Here is a 16,485-nt window from a genome sequence, read left to right as displayed (position 1 = left end):
TCGCTGCCCCGTGTCCTAACTCGCACCGAGTCCCGCTCACCCATCATCCCCTGTGCTCGCTGCCCCGTGTCCTAACTCGCACCGAGTCCCGCTCACCCATCATCCCCTGTGCTCGCTGCCCCGTGTCCTAACTCGCACCGAGTCCCGCTCACCCATCATCCTCTGTGCTCGATAACCCCGTGTTCTAACTCGCCGAGAGCGTGCAGAAAGCAAGCGCAGGCAGCGGAAGGAGCGTGCGGCAAACCAGTCCCACCCTCCCTTTCCTTCAACCACTGTCTGTCCCACCTGTGACAGAGACTGGAATTCCCGTATTGGACTGTTCAGCCACCTGAGAACTCACTTTTGGAGTGGAAGCAAGTCTTCCTCGACTCCGAGGGACTGTTTGTGATGATGATGGAAGTGTCACAAGCAGCGATGTGTAATTGAGCTGGCAAGATAACACGTTCCTTCCCCAGTTGGTGGTGGTGAGAGGGAGGAAGGGAAAGTGCCACAACTGCCCTCGGGTGGGGGGGGGGGGGGGGGGGCTGGGAGTGAGGGATGAGAATAAGAAAACAAGTTTTAAAAAAACGACCAAGGTTCCCGGGTTATTATTCACATGGTACGCTTGGCTATTTGGCCCGGGGAGTGGGGGGGGGGGAGCACAATGCCGCTGAGAACAATCTGATCCTCGCCCAATGCTGTTGATCGGGAGCCATTACATTGGGATCAGCAGAGGGAAATTTTGGCTGATCACTCCCCTCCCCCCTCCCTCTCTCCTCTCCCCCCTTCCTTCCCCTCTCTCCTCCTCGCACAATCTCGTTGTGCGAGGCCCCTTGGGGAACAGTGACCATAATATGGTAGAATTCTTTATTAAGATGGAGAGTGACACAGTTAATTCAGAGACTCGGGTCCTGAACTTGGGGAAAGGTAACTTCGATGGTATGAGACGTGAATTGGCTAAAATAGACTGGCGAGTGATACTTAAAGGGTTGACGGTGGATAGGCAATGGCAAACATTTAAAGATCACATGGATGAACTTCAACAATTGTACACCCCTGTCTGGAGTAAAAATAAAACGGGGAAGGTGGCTCAACCGTGGCTAACAAGGGAAATTAAGGATAGTGTTAGATCCAAGGAAGAGGCATATAAATTGGCCAGAAAAAGCAGCAAACCTGAGGACTGGGAGAAATTAGTAATAAAGCAGAGGAGGACAAAGGGTTTAATTGGGAGGGGGAAAATAGAGTATGAGAGGAAGCTTGCTGGGAACATAAAAACTGACTGCAAAAGCTTCTATAGATATGTGAAGAGAAAAAGATTAGTGAAAACAAACGTAGGTCCCTTGCAGTCAGATTCAGGTGAATTTATAATGGGGAACAAAGAAATGACAGACCAGTTAAACAAATACTTTGATTCTGTCTTCACGAAGGAAGACACGAATAACCTTCCGGAAATACTAGGGGACCGAGGGTCTAGTGAGAAGGAGGAACTGAAGGAAATCCTTATTAGGCGGGAAATTGTGTTAGGGAAATTGATGGGATTGAAGGCCGATAAATCCCCGGGGCCTGATAGTCTGCATCTCAGAGTACTTAAGGAAGTAGCTCTAGAAATCATGGATGCATTGGTGATCATTTTCTGACAGTCTATTGACTCTGGATCGGTTCCTATGGACTGGAGCATAGCTAATGTAACACCACCTTTTAAGAAAGGAGGGAGAGAGAAAACGGGTAATTATAGACTGGTTAGCCTGACATCAATAGTGGGGAAAATGTTGGAATCAATTATTAAAGATGAAATAGCAGCACATTTGGAAAGCAGTGACAGGATCGGTCCAAGTGAGCATGTATTTATGAAAGGGAAATCCTGCTTGTTAAATCTTCCAGAATATTTTGAGGATGCAACTGGTAGAGTGGACAAGGGAGAACCAGTGGATGCGGTGTATTTGGACTTTCAAAAGGCTTTTGACAAGGTTCCACACAAGAGATTGGTGTGCAAAATTAAAGCACATGGTATTGGGGGTAATGTACTGACGTGGATAGAGAACTGGTTGGCAGACAGGAAGCAGAGGGTCGGGATAAACGGGTCCTTTTCAGAATGGCAGGCAGTGACTAGAAAGGTGTTGCAGGGCTCAGTGCTGGGACCCCAGCTATTTACAATATACATTTGGATGAGGGAATTGAGTGTAATATCTCCAAGTTTGCAGATGACACTAAGCTGGGTGGCGGTGTGAGCTGTGAGGAGGATGCTAAAAGGCTGCAGGGTGACTTGGACAGGTTAGGTGAGTGGGCAAATGCATGGCAGATGCAGTATAATGTAGATAAATGTGAGGTTATCCACTTTGGTGGCAAAAACACAAAGGTAGAATATTATCTGAATGGTGGCAGATTAGGGAAAGGGAAGGTGCAACGAGACCTGGGTGTCACGGTACATCAGTCATTGAAAGTTGGCATGCAGGTACAGCAGGCGGTGAAGGCGGCAAATGGTATGTTGGCCTTCATAGCTAGGGGATTTTGAGTATAGGAACAGGGAGGTCTTACTGCAGTTGTACAGGGCCTTAGTGAGGCCTTGCCTGGAATATTGTGTTCAGTTTTGGTCTCCTAATCTGAGGAAGGACGTTCATGCTATTGAGGGAGTGTAGCGAAGGTTCATCAGACTGATTCCCGAGATTGCGGGACTGACATATGAGGAGAGACTGGATCAACTGGGCCTTTATACACTGGAGTTTAGAAGGATGAGATTCTGACGGAACTGGACAGGTTAGATGCGGGAAGAATGTTCCCGATGATGGGGAAGTCCAGAACCAGGGAACTTAGTCTTGGGATAAGGAGTAGGCCATGTAGGACTGAGATGAGGAGAAACTTCTTCACTCAGAGAGTTGCTAACCTGTGGAATTCCCTACCGCAGAGAGTTGTTGATACCAGTTCATTGGACATATTCAAGAGGGAGTTAGATATGGCCCTTACGGCTAAAGGGATCAAGGGGTATGGAGAGAAAGCAGGAAAGGGGTACTGAGGTGAATGATCAGCCATGATCACATTGAATGGTGGTGCAGGCTCGAAGGGCCGAATGGCCTACTCCTGCACCTATTTTCTATGTTTCTATGTTTCCCTCCCTTCCCTCTCCCTGCGCCCCCCCCCCCCCCACTTCCGGAGGCACTGGGTGGGTGGGGGGAGTTGAAATTCGACTTTGGTGGTGGTGTTAAATGGGCGGGAAAGACTCAGCAGCCCGTCTTACATCCCATCTGTAGTTCGTTTCTGCCGGAGTCAATAGTTAACTGAGCCCAACTGTTGCAGCCCTCCTGACTAGACAGACGCAGACTTACATTTATATAGCGCCTTGCACAACCACCGGACGTCTCAAAGCACTTTTGGAATGTAGTCACTGTTGTAATGTGGGAAACACGGCAGCCAATTTGCGCACAGCAAGCTCCCACTCACAGCAATGTGATCATGGCCCGATAATCAACGTAACAAAAAAAAACAGATTGAGGGATAAATCTTGGTCCCAGGGGAGAACTCCCCCTGCTCTTCTCCCAAACAGTGGCCGTGGGATCTTTTACGTCCACCTGAGAGAGCAGACGGGACCTCGGTTTAACATCTCATCCGAAAGACGGCACCTTCGGCAGTGCGGCACTCCCTCAGCACTGCACTGGGAGTGTCAGCCTAGATTTGGGGTTTGGGGGTTGGGGGAAGGTCAATGGTGGTACACTTCTCGCTGCATTCAGTCCTCGCCAAGGGATGGCCGAAGGTGACTCGTCGAGTCAGAGGGCAAAGGTCGCAGTGGCACACCGTGTGAAGCATCAACAACAACCTGTATTTATATAGCGCCTTTAACGTAGTGAAACGTCCCGAGGCGCTTCACAGGAGGATTATGAGATAAAACATTTGACATCGAGCCGCATAAGGAGAAATTAGGGCAGGTGACCAAAAGCTTGGTCAAAGTGGTCAGTATTAAGGAGCGCTTTAAAAGGAGGAGAGTGAGGCGGAGAGGTTTAGGGAGGGAGTTCCAGAGCTTGGGGCCCAGGCAACAGAAGACACTGTCGGCCACCGATGGTGGAGGGATTATAATCAGGGATGCTCAGGAGGGCAGAATTAGAGGAGCGCAGATATCTCGGGGGGGGTTGAGGGGCTGGAGGAGATTACAGAGGTAGGGAGGGGACTAGGGCCATGGAGCGATATGAAACCAAGGATGAGAATTTTAAAAATCGAGGCGTTGCTTAACCAGAAGGCAATGTAGGTCAGCGAGCACAGGGAGTTAGGACACGGGGGCAGCCGAATTTTGGATCACCTCTCGTTTATGTTGGGGAGAATGTGGGAGGCCAGCCAGGAGTGCGTTGGAATAGTCAAATCTGGAGGTAACAAAGGCATGGATGAGGGCTTCAGCAGCGGATGAGCCGAGGCAGGGGCAGAGACGGGCGATGTTACGGAGGTGGAAATAGGCGGTTTTAGTTATGCTGCGGATTTGTAGTTGTAATCTACCAAAATTTCCTGGATTCTGGAGAGGTCCCAGCGGACTGGAAAACTGCAAATGTAACGCCCCTATTTAAGAAAGGAGAGAGACAGAAAGCAGGAAACTATAGACCAGTTAGCCTAACGTCTGTCGTTGGGAAAATGCTGGAGTCCATTATTAAGGAAGCAGTAGCGGGACATTTAGAAAATCATTATGCAGTCAAGCAGAGTCAGCATGGTTTTGTGAAAGAGAAATCATGTTTGACAAATTTGCTGGAATTCTTTGAGGATGTAACGAGCAGGGTGGATAAAGAGGAACCAGTGGATGTGGTGTATTTGGATTTCCAGAAGGCATTTGATAAGGTTCCACATAAAGGGTTACTGCATAAGATAGAAGATAGAAAGGTTGGGGGTAATATATTAGCATGGATAGAGGATTGGCTAACCAACAGAAAACAGAGAGTCAGGCTGAATGGGTGGTTTTCTGGTTGGCAAACAGTAACGAGTGGGGTGCCACAGGGGATCGGTGCTGGGGCCTCAACTATTTACAATCTATATTAATGACTTGGATGAAGGGACCGAGTATAATGTAGCAAAATTTGTTGATGATACAAAGATGGGTGGGAAAGCAAGTTGCGAGGAGGACACAAAGAATCTGCAAAGGGACATAGACAGACTAAGTGAGTGGGCAAAAATTTTGCAGATGGAGTATAATGTCGGAAAATATGAGGTTATCCACTTTGGCAGGAAAATATAAATAAGCAAATTATTTAAATGGGGAGAGACTACAAAATGAGGGATCTGGGGGTCCTTGTTGATGAAACACAAAAAGTTAGTGTGCAGGTACAGCAAGTAATCAGGAATTGCAAGGGGGATAGAGTATAAAAGCAGAGAAGTCCTGCTACAACTGTACAGGGTATTGGTGAGGCCACACCTGGAGTACTGCGTGCAGTTTTGGTCTCCGTATTTAAGGAGGGATATACTTGCATTGGAGGCAGTTCAGAGAAGGTTCACTCGGTTGATTCGGGAGATGAGGGGGTTGTCGTATGAAGAAAGGTTGAGCAGATTGGGCCTGTACTGGTTGGAGTTTAGAAGAATGAGAGGTGATCTTATTGAAAAGTACAAGGTTAGGAGGGGGCTTGACCAGGTAAATGCAGAGAGGATGTTTTCCCTCGTGGGGGAATCTAGAACTAGGGGGCATAGTCTCAGAATAAGGGGCCGCCCATTTAAAACTGAGATGAGGAGGAATTTCTTCTCTCAGAGGGTCGTGAATCTTTGGAAGTCTCTGCCCCAGAGAGCTGTGGAGGCTGGGTCACTGAATATATTTAAGATGGAGATAGACAGATTTTTGAACGATAAGGGAGTGAAGGGTTATGGGGAGCGGGCGGGGAAGTGGAGCTGAGCCCAAGATCAGATCAGCCACGATCTTGTTGAATGGAGGAGCAGGCTCGAGGGGCCGAATTGGCCGACTCCTGCTCCTATTTCTTATGTTCTTATGTGGCCGGAAGCTCATTTCAGGGTCAAATACGGCACCAATGTTGCGCAGAGGGTTGTTCAGCCTCAGACAGGAGTTGGGGAACGGGAGCTTGTGGCGGGGACCGAAAACAAGGGCTTCGGTCTTGCCAATCTTCAACTGGGAGGAGCTTTCTGCTTCACCCAGAGCCTGGGTGTCTGACAAGCAGTCGGGCAGACGGTGAGGTGGAGTTAGGAGTCATCACCACAGTGACGCTCTGACAGCCAGAAAGCGCGTGCAACAAAAGCCAGTCACTAGATTGTGCTGATTATGTTTTAACATGCCAAAGAGAGGTGGAGAGACACATTTGGTGCTGTTGCAGCTGTACTGCAAGGTGACAAGAACTCCCCACTTTGTTCTCGGTGATAGCACAGGGAGACAGGTGGAGCTGATGGCAGCAGAATTATCTCTGGAGCCACGAAACAGGACAGGGCCCATCAGTTTTATTTGGTCATTCAGAAACACAGGACCTGCATTTGTACACAGGATATACGGTACATAGGGAGAAGACGGCTGTGGAGCACTGACCACACTCGACCAGCTCCGCTGGGCGGGCCACATCGTCCGCATGCCCGACACGAGACTCCCAAAGCAAGCGCTCTGCTCGGAGCTCCAGGTGGGCAGAGGAAACGTTACAAGGACCACCCTCAAAGCCTCCCCTGATAAAGTGCAACATCCCCACCGACACCTGGGAGTCCCTGGGCCAAAGACCAGACCGCCCTAAGTGGAGGAACTGCATCCGGGAGGGCGCTGAGCACCTCGAGTCTCGTCGCCGAGAGCGTGCAGAAAGCAAGCGCAGGCAGCGGAAGGAGCGTGCGGCAAACCAGTCCCACCCTCCCTTTCCTTCAACCACTGTCTGTCCCACCTGTGACAGAGACTGTGGTTCCCATATTGCACTGTTCAGCCACGTAAGGACTCATTAAGAGTGGAAGCAAGTCTTCCTCGATTCCGAGGGACTGCCTATGATGATACAGCACAGAAACAGGCCATTCATCCCAACCAGTCCAGGCCAGCGTTTATGCTCCACTCGAGCCTCCTCCCGTCTTTCCTCATCTAAATCTATCAGCGTAACCCTCTATTCCCTTCTCCCCCATACGCTTGTCCAGCCTCCCCCTTAAATGCATCGATACTATTCGCCTCAACCCCTCCCTGTGGCAGCGAGTTCCACATTCTCACCGCTCTCTGGGTCAAGACGTTTATGAATTCCCTGTTGGATTTCCTGGTGACTATCTTACATTGACGGCCTTTCGCGACCTCAGGAGCCTTACAGTCGATGAAGCACTTTGTGAACCGTTGTCGCTGTTGTAACATAGGAAACTCCGCAGCCAATCTGCGCAAAGCAAGGTCCCACAAACAGCAATGTGATAAATGATCAGATAATCTGAAGATTTTGTTTCCAACGTGATGTTGGTTGAAGGATAAATGGTGGCTCAGGACACCAGAGAGGACTCACCGCCCCCTGCTCGTCTTAGAAATAGTGCCGTGGGATCTTTTACGCCCACCTGAGGGGTCAGACGGGGCCTCGGTTTAACGTCTCATCTGAAAGACGGCACTTCCGACAGTGCGGCGCTCCCTCAGCACTGCCCCTCCGACAGTGCGGCGCTCCCTCAGCACTGCCCCTCCGACAGTGCGGCGCTCCCTCAGTACTGCACTGGGAGTGTCAGCCTGGATTTATGTTCTCAAGTCTCTGGAGTGGGACTCGAACCCACGACCTTCTGACTCATTGGCGAGAGAAAGCTACCCACTGGGCCACATGAAGACAAGCGAAAAGGACATCGAGTATGATTTTCTTTCCAGTCCTAATCCCATGTGCCCAGAAATGTTGGAAAAACCAGGAACACTTAAAATTCACCATTATTAGTGAGATTCACATGCTGAGTAATGAATACCCAGGGACTGGGTAGAATAGCCATTAACCTTTCACCTAGTAAAACATCTCAAGGGCCTCCACAGGAGTGATTATCAAACACAATTTGACACTGAGCCACGTAAGGCGATATTAGGGCAGGTGACCAAAATCTTGGTCAAAGAAGTAGATTTTAAGATGCATCTTAAAAGGAGGAGAAATAGGTGGAGAGGTTTAGGGAGGGAGTTCCAGAGCTCGAGGTCCAGGCAGCTGAAGACACAGCCGCCAATGGTGGAATGGTGGAAATCAGGGATGCTCAAGAGGCCAGAATTGGAGGAGCACAGAGATCTCGGAGGGTTGTGGGGCTAGAGGGGGCTACAGAGATAGGGAGGAGGTCAGGCCATGGAGGGATGTGTAAACCATGATGAGAATTTGGAAATAGAGGTGTTGCATAACCGAGAGCCAAGCACAGGGGGTGATGGGTGAGCGGGACTCGGTGCGAGTTAGGACACGGGGCAGCGAGCACAGGGGGTGATGGGTGAGCGGGACTCGGTGCGAGTTAGGACACGGGGCAGCGAGCACAGGGGGTGATGGGTGAGCGGGACTCGGTGCGAGTTAGGACACGGGGCAGTGAGCACAGAGGGTGATGGGTGAGCGGGACTCGGTGCGAGTTAGGACACGGGGCAGCGAGCACAGGGGGTGATGGGTGAGTGGGATTCGGTGCGAGTTAGGACACGGGGCAGCGAGCACAGGAGGTGATGGGTGAGCGGGACTCATAAGAACATAAGAATTAGGAACAGGAGTAGGCCATCTAGCCCCTCGAGCCTGGTCCGCCATTCAATAAGATCATGGCTGATCTGGTCGTGGACTCAGCTCCATTTACCCGCCCTCTCCCCGTAACCCTTAATTCCCTTATTGATTAAAAATCTATCTATCTGTGACTTGAATACATTCAATGAGCTAGCCTCAACTGCTTCCTTGGGCAGAGAATTCCACAGATTCACAACCCTCTGGGAGAAGAAATTCCTTCTCAACTCGGTTTTAAATTGGCTCCCCTGTATTTTGAGGCTGTGCCCCCTAGTTCTAGTCTCCCCCACCAATGGAAACAACCTCTCTGCCTCTATCGAGTCTATCCCTTTCATGATTTTAAATGTTTCTATAAGATCACCCCTCATCCTTCTGAACTCCAACAAGTAAAGACCCAGTCTACTCAATCTATCACCATAAGGTAATCCCCTCATCTCCGGAATCAGCCTAGTGAATCGTCTCTGTACCCCCTCCAAAGCTAGTATATCCTTCCTTAAGTAAGGTGACCAAAACTGCACGCAGTACTCCAGGTGCGGCCTCACCAATACCCTATACAGTTGCAGCAGGACCTCCCTGCTTTTGTACTCCATCCCTCTCACAATGAAGGCCAACATTCCATTCGCCTTCCTGATTACCTGCTGCACCTGCAAACTAACTTTTTGGGATTCATGCACAGGACCCCCAAGTCCCTCTGCACCGCAGCATGTTGTAATTTCTCCCCATTCAAATAATATTCCCTTTTACTGTTTTTTTTCCCCCAAGGTGGATGACCTCACACTTTCCGACATTGTATTCCATCTGCCAAACCTTAGCCCATTCGCTTAACCTATCCAAATCTCTTTGCAGCCTCTCTGTGTCCTCTACACAACCCGCTTTCCCACTAATCTTTGTGTCATCTGCAAATTTTGTTACACTACACTCTGTCCCCTCTTCCAGGTCATCTATGTATATTGTAAACAGTTGTGGTCCCAGCACCGATCCCTGTGGCACACCACTAACCACCGATTTCCAACCCGAAAAGGACCCATTTATCCCGACTCTCTGCTTTCTGTTCACCAGCCAATTCTCGATCCATGCTAATACATTTCCTCTGACGCCGTGTACCTCTATCTTCTGCAGTGACCTTTTGTGTAGCACCTTATCGAATGCCTTTTGGAAATCTAAATACACCACATCGGTGCGAGTTAGGACACGGGGCAGCAAGCACAGTGGGTGATGGGTGAGCGGGACTTGGTGCGAGTTAGGACGCGGGGCAGCGAGCACAGTGGGTGATGGGTGAGCGGGACTCGGTGCGAGTTAGGACACGGACAATCGAGTTTTGGATGAGCTCAAGTGCAGGGGAAGGTAAAAAAGATGGGAGGCCGGCCAGGAGCTCGTTGGAAGAGTCGGGTCTGGAGGTAACAATGGCACCGATCGACAATGGAATAACATGATGTCCTTTCACCTGTGTTTTCAGTTCAAATTTAGCTGATGTGCAAAAGTCCGACATGGAGAGAGTTTGGGCCACATCATAATCATCATCATCATCATCATCATAGGCAGTCCCTCAAAATGAGGATGACTTGCTTCCACGCCAAAAAGGGATGAGTTCACAGGTGTTTCAATGAAGGACCTAATATTCCAGATCCTGAACTACATCCTGAAGGATGGAAGATGCCTGTGGGTGGATTTTTTTAACGTGGGGTGGCCGTTGCACACCAGCCACCACACGGGCTTGACAGAGCGAGGTCTTGGTCCAGTGGCAAGGGTTAACCAGGACGACTGGAGACCAGCTCTGCTGCACGGACCTAGTGCGCGCACATATCGCACAGTGTGGGCTGGGCCCGTGCTGCCCCCTGGGCCCTCGCCTCTCCTGGGCCCCGTACCCTCATTCGCTGCACCTCCACCACTATGTTCCAGGGCCCCAGCGCTCCAGCTCTGTTTATAGCCCCGAGCTGCGGTGGGCTTTGAAAGAACGATCCAATCAGTCCCACTCCCCCCCCCCCTGCTCTTTCCCCCGTAGCCCTGCAAATTTTTCCTTTTCAAGTATTTATCCAATTCCCGGTTTGAAAGTTACTATTGAATTTGCTCCCACCGCCCTTTCAGGCAGCGCGTTCCCGATCACAACAACTCGCTGCGTAAACACATTCTCCCCCTCTGGTTCCATCGCCGATTATCGTCAATTTGTGTCCCTCTGGTTACCGATCCTCCTGCCACTGAAAACCGTATCTTCTTATTTGCTCTAGTAAAACCCCTCATAATTTGGAGCACCTCTTATATCGCCCCTGAACCTTCTCTGCTCGAAAGAAAAATATCCCAGCCTCTCCACATAATTGAAGTCCCTCCTCCCTGGTATCATTCTCATAAAATCACCTCCGCAACCCCTCTAAGGCCTTGAAGGGGTAGATTTTCATTGAAATCGGTGGAATGGTGGGTTCTATAACAGGCGTGCAATCCACTCAGTCAGAATACTACCCAGGAGTGAAGATGAAAACCAATCCAGTAAGTCCAGTATCCATCTTTATTTACAACCCTAAATATAGTGCCAGGCTAGAGGATTAGGTCACGGGCTTATGTAATGCAATGATACCAACTGGTTTTAGATGTGTGCTAATATATCTTGGTGTGGGAGTCATTTCAAATTCAATTCAAAAAGGGAATTGGATATATAGCGGAACAGGAAAAATTTCTGTGGGCTGCTGGGGAAGGAGTGGAGGGCTAGAGGCTGAGATTGGTCTCCTTAGAGCAGAGAATGTCAAAAGGAGACTTAATAGAAGTGTTCAAAAATCATGAAGGATTTTGATTGAGTAAATAACCGTTTCCAGTGGCAGTAGGGTCAGTAAGAAAGACTTGCATTTATATAGCGCCTTTCACGACCACCAGGCGTCTCAAAGCGCTTTACAGCCAATGAAGTACTTTTGGAGTGTGGTCACTGTTGTAATGTGGGACACGCGGCAGCCAATTTGCACACAGCAAGCTCCCACACACAGCAATGTGATAATGACCCAGATCATCTGTTCTTTTTGTTATGTTGATTGAGGGATAAATATTGACCCCAGGACACCGGGGATAACTCCCCCTGCTCTTCTTCAAAATAGTTCCTTGAGATTTTTTACGTCTCGGTTTAACGTCTCCTCCGAAAGACGGCACCTCCGACAGTGCGGCGCTCCCTCAGCACTGCCCCTCCGACAGTACGGCGCTCCCTCAGCACTGCCCCTCCGACAGCACGGGGCTCCCTCAGCACTGCCCCTCCGACAGCGCGGGGCTCCCTCAGCACTGCCCCTCCGACAGCGCGGGGCTCCCTCAGCACTGCACTGGGAGTGTCAGCCTGGATTTATTTGCTCGAGTCCCTGGCGTGGGACTTGAACCCACACCCTTCTGACTCAGAGGCGAGAGAGAGTGCCACCCACTGAGCAGAAGACACAGATTTAAGCAAAGCGGCAAAAGAACCAGAGGAGAAGATGAGAATTTTTTAATAAAACACAGCGAGTTGTTGTGATCTGGAACGCGCTGCCTGAAACGGCAGTGGGAAGCAGATTCAATCGTAACTTTGAAAAGGGAATTGGATAAATACTTGAAAAGGAGTAATTTGCAGGGCTATGGGGAAAGTTCCCACCAAGCTGTGCCTCAATACCGGTTCCACGCAGCCCAGGACCAATTTTTCCAACGTTACGTTTCACGCACAAAGGGGCCACTCAAAAGAAAATTAGGGGGAACACTGGCTGTGGGAATCGAGTGGGATAAGAACGTAAGAATTAGGAGCAGGAGTCGGCCATTCGGCCCCTCGAGCCTGCTCCGCCATTCAATATCATGGCTGATCTTCGACCTCAACTCCACTTTCCCGCCCGATCCCTTTATCCCTCAATTACCTTAATATCCTAAAATGTATTGATTTCGGTCTTAAATATACTCAACGACTGAGCCTCCACAGCCCTCTGGGGCAGAGAATTCCAAAAATTCACCACCCTCTGAGTGAAGAAATTTCTCCTCATCTCAGTCCTAAATGGCCGCCCCCTTATCCTGAGACTGTGACCCCTGGTTCTAGACTCCCCAGCCCCGGGGGAAACATCATCATCATAGGCAGTCCCTCGAAACAAGGATGACTTGCTTCCACGCCGAAAAAGAATGAGGTCACAGGTGTTTCAATGAAGGACCTAATATTCCGGATCCCGAACCACATCCTGAAGGATGGAAGATGCCTGTGGGTGGATTTTTTTAACGTGGGGTGGCCGTTGCACACCAGCCACCACACGGGGCTTGACAGAGCGAGGTCTTGGTCCAGTGGCAAGGGTTACCCAGGACGACTGGAGACCTGCTCTGCTGCACGGACCCAGTGCGCGCACATATCGCACACAGTGTGGGCTGGGCCCCGTGCTGCCCCCTGGGCCCCCGAGGAAACATCCTCCCTACATCTACCCTGTCAGGCCCTGTAAGAATTGTGTATGTTTCAATGAGATCACCTCTCATTCTTCTAAACTCCAGAGAAGACAGGCCTAGTCTACTCATAGGACAATTCCCCCCCCATCCCAGGAATCAGTCTGGTGAACCTTTGTTGCACTCCCTCTACGGCAAGTATATCCTTCCTTGGGTCAGGAGACCCAAACTGTGCACAGTACTCCAGGTGTGGTCTCACCAGGGCCCTTTGTGGGACTAATTGAATAGCTCGTAATGGCCTCCTTCTGTGCTGAATAATTTGATGAAATTACTTCCAGTGTATTACTACATAAAAAGCAAAGCGAGAATATCCACCCCACCCACCCCCCCACCCACACGAGACTCAGCACGGGCTCAACGGGCCAAAGTGTCTCCTTCCTTGCTGTAAAATTCTGCGCTCGCTCCAGACACAACCCGAATTTAGAGAGCGGAATGAGGGGGTGGGAAAGGGGCTGGAATAAATATCTGTAACCGTGCAAGTCTGTGTTCCTCACAGTTCCAGCAGCCACAGTACAAAAAAAACCATTCGTACAACCCACTGCCATTGCCCTTCACTGGGGGGGAAAAAGCCCCCAAGCACCAACACCACGATATATCACCAGCATCAAAAGGTTGTGGGAATGTGCCTTGTTCCGAAAGATTAGGCATCTCCCCGCCAGTGCTGAAGTGTTACTGAAGTGTTAGCAAGCGCTCTACTCGGAACTCCTACACGGCAAGCGAGTCCCAGGTGGGCAGAGGAAAACGTTTCAAGGACCGCCCTCAAAAGCCTCCCTGATAAAGTGCAACATCCCCCACCGACACCTGGGAGTACCCTGGGCCCAAAGACCAGTCCCGCCCTAAGTGGAGGAAGCGCATCCGGGAGGGCGCTGAGCACCTCGAGTCTCGTCGCCGAGAGCATGCAGAAAGCAAGCGCAGGCAGCGGAAGGAGCGTGCGGCAAACCAGTCCCACCCTCCCTTTCCTTCAACCACTGTCTGTCCCACCTGTGACAGGGACTGTAATTCCTGTATTGGACTGTTCAGCCACCTGAGAACTCACTTTTAGAGTGGAAGCGAGTCTTCCTCGATTCCGAGAGACCGACTATGATGATGACTTCACAACAAAACAACGTACGGAAAACCAAACCGATGATTCACATGTTTTCAATACACCGAGGAGGATGTAGGGTATTACCAAAAGGCTAGCCAAGAAACCCAGTAGTTTGACAGCCTCGTTAGTAGGGTCCTTTCCAAATAAAATGGTCAATTATTGATTTTCCACTCTTATTTTCCTCCTCCTTCCCCGACTGGAATTCAGAGCCCCTTTCGCGCACGAAAGCAACAGTTAATGAAAACTTATCCATAGGGGAGGGTGGAAAAATGATCTGCGAATATTGACACACGAGGATTTCTCTCCCCCTCTGTCTTAACAGAAAATGATCCTTAGTATACAGCAAGTGCAGAAATAACGCCAGCACGGCTACAAATCACGCAAAAAAAAAATACATATTTTTAATCAGACGTCAAATTCTCAGGACACCGTGCGCGCAATACGCGGCCCGACCGACACACTTGTGGCACGCAAATCTGATCGTCTTCTGCGTCTCCCCGTTCAATCTGGACACAGGAATTGCACAATAACCTGGCTACACTGATTGTGGAAAACACACACACACACACACACACACACACACGATACCTTTTAACACGAGCTACCGACAGAGAGGGGGGAAAAAAATTTAATAAAAAAAAAGGAAAAAAAATATATTCCAACCGCCTCTACAATCACAAAGTTTAAAATGTCAACAGGCCGGACAGGAATGTTTAAGTCTCCTTTTAATTGCTGCAATAATTATTATTTTTTTGGAGGTTTGGGGTGGGTAGGTAGCAGAGAAAACCAAAACAACAGAACATTTAGGCCCAGCTGGAGAAACAATACCAGCCAGGATCTTTGAAGAGAGCTGATCTGGAAGAGCAGGCAAGCTTTCAATTTCAAATTCCAGATGGAAAATGCTGCATTCTTAAGGCCACTTAACCCTTCTCTCCCTCTCTGCCAGCCAGGCCAATAACAGGAAAAAGTACACACAAGTGTTTTTTGAGGGAGAGCGAGAGAGAAAGAGGAGGTGGTCACAAAATTGCTGTGTGGTCTGCATCGGTTCTCACTTGGAGCTGGAGCTGGACTGTCACTGTGTGTATATTGCATATATATATATATGTGTGTGTGTGTTTTTTTGTTTGTCTGTTGTTCAAAATGTCTGGATAAGTCTGTTGGGATTTTCTCTGCAACAAAGCCAAAGAGAGAGGGGGGTGGGTGCTACTGGGAGAGAAATAGAAAGAAAGCCAACCCTTGAGTTTCAGCTAGGGGAAATAAATAGCAAAGAAAGAAATGTACACACACACGCACAACAGATCAGGAAATGTCTGACACCAACAAGGCTTTCATGTGCACCAACCTGATTCATCTGCAGGGCTGAGGCTGGGTTGATCCCTCTCTCTCTCTGTGGTTCTCTCCTTCTCTGGGCAGGCTGGGTTGATCTCTCTCTGTGGTTCTCTCCTTCTCTCTCTGGGCAGGCTGGGGCTGAGGCTGAGGCTGATCTCTCTCTCTGTGGTTCTCTCCTTCTCTGGGCAGGCTGAGGCTGGGGCTGGGGCTGAGGCTGATCTCTCTCTCTCTCTCTCTCTGTGTGGTTCTCTCCCTCTCTCTCTGGGCAGGCTGAGGCTGGGTTGATGTCTCTCTCTCTCTGTGGTTCTCTCCCTCTCTCTCTGGGCAGGCTGAGGCTGGGGCAGGGCAGGCAGAGTCTCTGCTCCCTGGCTCGCTCTCTCTCTCTCTCTCTCTCTGTGTGTCTCTGGCTCTCTGTCTGTCTGTGTGTGTGTGTGTGTCTCTGGGGCTGGCCCGGTGTCTGGCGGTGGGGGTGTTGTGTGCACAGAGAGGGGAGGGGAGGGGAGGGAGGGTGGAGGAGGACGGGTATCCGGCGCCGAGGGGTCGGATTTCCGCTCGATTCCAGCCCTGGGAAGCCGGGATCGCAGCGGAGCCCGGCCCAGGGCTCTTAAAGGGGCAGGCCCGTGCCAAGACCGACAGTGGCAGAGTCCTTAAAGGGACAGACGCACAGCCCGACAGTGTTACAGTCCTTAAAGGGACAGACGCACAGCCCGACAGTGTTAGAGTCCTTAAAGGGACAGACGCACAGCCCGACAGTGTTAGAGTCCTTAAAGGGACAGACGCGCACACACACACAGCCCAACAATAGCAGAGTATTTAAACAATGATACTGTGTGTATATTGCATATATGTGTGTGTGTTATTTTGTTGGTCTGTTGTTTAAAATGTCTGGCTGAGTTTGTTGGGATTTTCTCTGCAGCAAAGCCAAGGGGAGGGGGAGCTGGGAGAGAGGGGGAATGGAGAGAAAGCCAACCCTTCAGTTTCAGCTGGGGAAATAAATAGGAAAGGAAGAAAGAAATGCACACAAAAAACACACACACAGTCCAACAGTATCTGAGTCTTTAAAGG

The 16,485-nt window shown here is 50.0% G+C and overlaps 1 protein-coding gene across 1 annotated transcript in view; it reads right to left on the bottom strand.

The window, feature by feature from the left end:
* LOC139232662 (phosphatidylinositol 4,5-bisphosphate 3-kinase catalytic subunit alpha isoform) overlaps positions 1–16,058 on the bottom strand; it is a 221,938-nt gene extending 205,880 nt beyond the window's left edge. Inside the window, exon 1 of the mRNA XM_070863122.1 lies at positions 15,434–16,058. The gene's annotated coding sequence lies outside the window, so the exon portion shown is untranslated. The remainder of the gene's footprint in view (positions 1–15,433) is intronic.
* Positions 16,059–16,485: the final 427 nt, after the last annotated feature.

This window comes from Pristiophorus japonicus, chromosome 20 (genome assembly GCF_044704955.1).
Source record: "Pristiophorus japonicus isolate sPriJap1 chromosome 20, sPriJap1.hap1, whole genome shotgun sequence".
Lineage (NCBI taxonomy): Eukaryota > Metazoa > Chordata > Chondrichthyes > Pristiophoridae > Pristiophorus > Pristiophorus japonicus.
Note: the sequence above shows the minus strand (reverse complement) of the source record. Positions and strands in the feature narration are given on the sequence as shown.